This window comes from Lissotriton helveticus, chromosome 1_2 (genome assembly GCF_964261635.1).
Source record: "Lissotriton helveticus chromosome 1_2, aLisHel1.1, whole genome shotgun sequence".
Taxonomy (NCBI): domain Eukaryota; kingdom Metazoa; phylum Chordata; class Amphibia; order Caudata; family Salamandridae; genus Lissotriton; species Lissotriton helveticus.
In genome coordinates, this window is record NC_136058.1 from 402,975,900 (window position 1) to 402,979,340 (window position 3,441).

Here is a 3,441-nt window from a genome sequence, read left to right on the forward strand (position 1 = left end):
CTTTGCAATAGTCTGTGCATTGCTTTGCAATAGTCTGTGCATTGCTTTGCAATAGTCTCTGTGCATTGCTTTGCAATAGTCTGTGCATTGCTTTGCAATAGTCTGTGCATTGCTTAGCAATAGTCTGTGCATTGGTTTGCAATAGTCTGTGCATTGCTTTGCAATAGACTCTGCATTGCTTTGCAATAGTCTCTGTGCATTGCTTTGCAATAGTCTGTGCAATGCTTTGAAATAGTCTGTGCATTGCTTTGCAATAGTCTGTGCATTGCTTTGCAATAGCCTCTGTGCATTGCTTTGCAAAAGTCTGTGCATTGCTTTGAAAAAATCTGTGCATTGCTTAGCAATAAACTGTGCATTGCTTTGCAATAGTCTGTGCATTGCTTTGCAATAGTCTGTGCATTGCTTTGCAATAGTCTCTGTGCAATGCTTTGAAATAGTCTGTGCATTTCTTTGCAATAGTCTGTGCATTGCTTTGCAATAGCCTCTGTGCATTGCTTTGCAAAAGTCTGTGCATTGCTTTGAAATAGTCTGTGCATTGCTTAACAATAAACTGTGCATTGCTTTGCAATAGTCTGTGCATTGCTTTGCAATAGTCTGTGCATTGCTTTGCAATAGTCTCTGTGCATTGCTTGGTAATAGTCTCTGTGCATTGCTTTGCAATAGTCTGTGCATTGCTTTGCAATAGTCTCTGTGCATTGCTTTGCAATAGTCTGTGCATTGCTTTGCAATAGTCTGTGCATTGCTTTGCAATAGTCTATGTGCATTGCTTTGCAATAGTCTTCGCATTGCTTTGCAATAGTCTGTGCATTGCTTTGCAATAGTCTGTGCATTGCTTTGCAATAGTCTCTGTGCATTGCTTTGCAATAATCTGTGCATTGTTTTGCAATAGTCTGTGCATTGCTTTGCAATAGTCTCTGTGCATTGCTTTGCAATAGCCTCGGTGCATTGCTTTGCAATAGTCTCTGTGCATTGCTTTGCAATAGTCTCTGTGCATTGCTTTGCAATAGTCTGTGCATTTCTTTGCAATAGTCTCTTTGCATTGCTTTGCAATAGTCTGTGCATTGCTTTGCAATAGTCTCAATGCATTGCTTTGCAATAGTCTCTGTGCATTGCTTTGCAATATTCTGTGCATTGCTTTGCAATAGTCTGTGCATTGCTTTGCAATAGTCTCTGTGCATTGCTTTACAATAGTCTGTGCATTGCTTTGCAATAGTCTCTGTGCATTGCTTTGCAATAGTCTCTGTGCATTGCTTTGCAAAAGTCTGTGCATTGCTTTGCAATAGTCTCTGTGCATTGCTTTGCAATAGTCTGTACATTGCTTTGCAATAGTCTGTGCATTGCTTTGCAATAATCTGTGCATTGCTTAGAAATAGTCTGTGCATTGCTTTGCAATAATCTGTGCATTGCTTTGCAATAGTCTGTGCATTGCTTAGAAATAGTCTGTGCATTGCTTTGCAATAATCTGTGCATTGCTTTGCAATAGTCTGTGCATTGCTTTGCAATAGTCTGTGCATTGCTTTGCAATAGTCTCTGTGCATTGCTTTGTAATAGTCTCTGTGCATTGCTTTGCAATAGTCTGTGCATTGCTTTGCAATAGTCTCTGTGCATTGCTTTGCAATAGTCTATGCGCATTGCTTTGCAATAGTCTCTGTGCAGTGCTTTTCAATAGTCTCTGTGCATTGCTTTGCAATAGTCTTTGCATTGCTTTGCAATAGTCTGTGCATTGCTTTGCAATAGTCTCTGTGCATTGCTTTGCAATAGTCTGTGCATTGCTTTGCAATAGTCTCTGTGCATTGCTTTGCAATAGTTTTTGTGCATTGCTTTGCAATAGTCTATGCGCATTGCTTTGCAATAGTCTCTGTGCAGTGCTTTGCAATAGTCTCTGTGCAGTGCTTTGCAAGAGTCTCTGCGCATTGCTTTGCAATATTCTCTGTGCATTGCTTTGCAATAGTCTGTGCATTGCTTTGCAATAGTCTGTGCATTGCTTTGCAATAGTCTCTGTGCATTGCTTTGCAATAGTCTGTCCATTGCTTTGCAATAGTCTCTATGCATTGCTTTGCAATAGTCTGTGCATTGCTTTGCAATAGTCTCTGTGCATTGCTTTGCAATAGTCTGTGCATTGCTTTGCAATAGTCTGTGCATTGCTTTGCAATAGTCTCTGTGCATTGCTTTGCAATAGTCTGTGCATTTCTTTGCAATAGTCTGTGCATTGCTTTCCAATAGTCTGTGTGCATTGCTTTGCAATAGTCTATGCATTGGTTTGCAATAGTCTCTGTGCATTGCTTTGCAATAATCTGTGCATAGCTTTGCAATAGTCTGTGCATTGCTTTGCAATAGTCTCTGTGCATTGCTTTGTAATAGTCTCTGTGCATTGCTTTGCAATAGTCTGTGCATTGCTTTGCAATAGTCTCTGTGCATTGCTTTGCAATAGTCTGTGCATTGCTTTGCAATAGTGTGTGCATTGCTTTGCAATAGTCTCTGTGCATTGCTTTGCAATAGTCTGTGCATTATTTTGCAATAGTCTGTGCATTGCTTTGAAATAGTCTCTGTGCATTGCTTTGCAATAGTCTGTGCATTGCTTTGCAATAGCCTCTGTGCATTGCTTTGCAATAGTCTCTGTGCATTGCTTTGCAATAGTCTCTGTGCATTGCTTTGCAATAGTCTCTGTGCATTGCTTTGCAATAGTCTGTGCATTTCTTTGCAATAGTCTCTTTGCATTGCTTTGCAATAGTCTGGGTATTGTTTTGCAATAGTCTCTGTGCATTGCTTTGCAATATTCTCTGTGCATTGCTTTGCAATAGTTTGTGCATTGCTTTGCAATAGTCTGTGCATTGCTTTGCAATAGTCTCTGTGCATTGCTTTGCAATAGTCTGTCCATTGCTTTGCAATAGTCTCTGTGCATTGCTTTGCAATAGTCTGTGCATTGCTTTGCAATAGTCTCTGTGCATTGCTTTGCAATAGTCTGTGCATTGCTTTGCAATAGTCTGTGCATTGCTTTGCAATAGTCTCTGTGCATTGCTTTGCAATAGTCTGTGCATTTCTTTGCAATAGTCTGTGCATTGCTTTCCAATAGTCTGTGTGCATTGCTTTGCAATAGTCTATGCATTGGTTTGCAATAGTCTCTGTGCATTGCTTTGCAATAATCTGTGCATTGCTTTGCAATAGTCTGTGCATTGCTTTGCAATAGTCTGTGCATTGCTTTGCAATAGTCTCTGTGCATTGCTTTGTAATAGTCTCTGTGCATTGCTTTGCAATAGTCTGTGCATTGCTTTGCAATAGTCTCTGTGCATTGCTTTGCAATAGTCTGTGCATTGCTTTGCAATAGTGTGTGCATTGCTTTGCAATAGTCTCTGTGCATTGCTTTGCAATAGTCTGTGCATTATTTTGCAATAGTCTGTGCATTGCTTTGAAATAGTCTCTGTGCATTGCTTTGCAATAGTC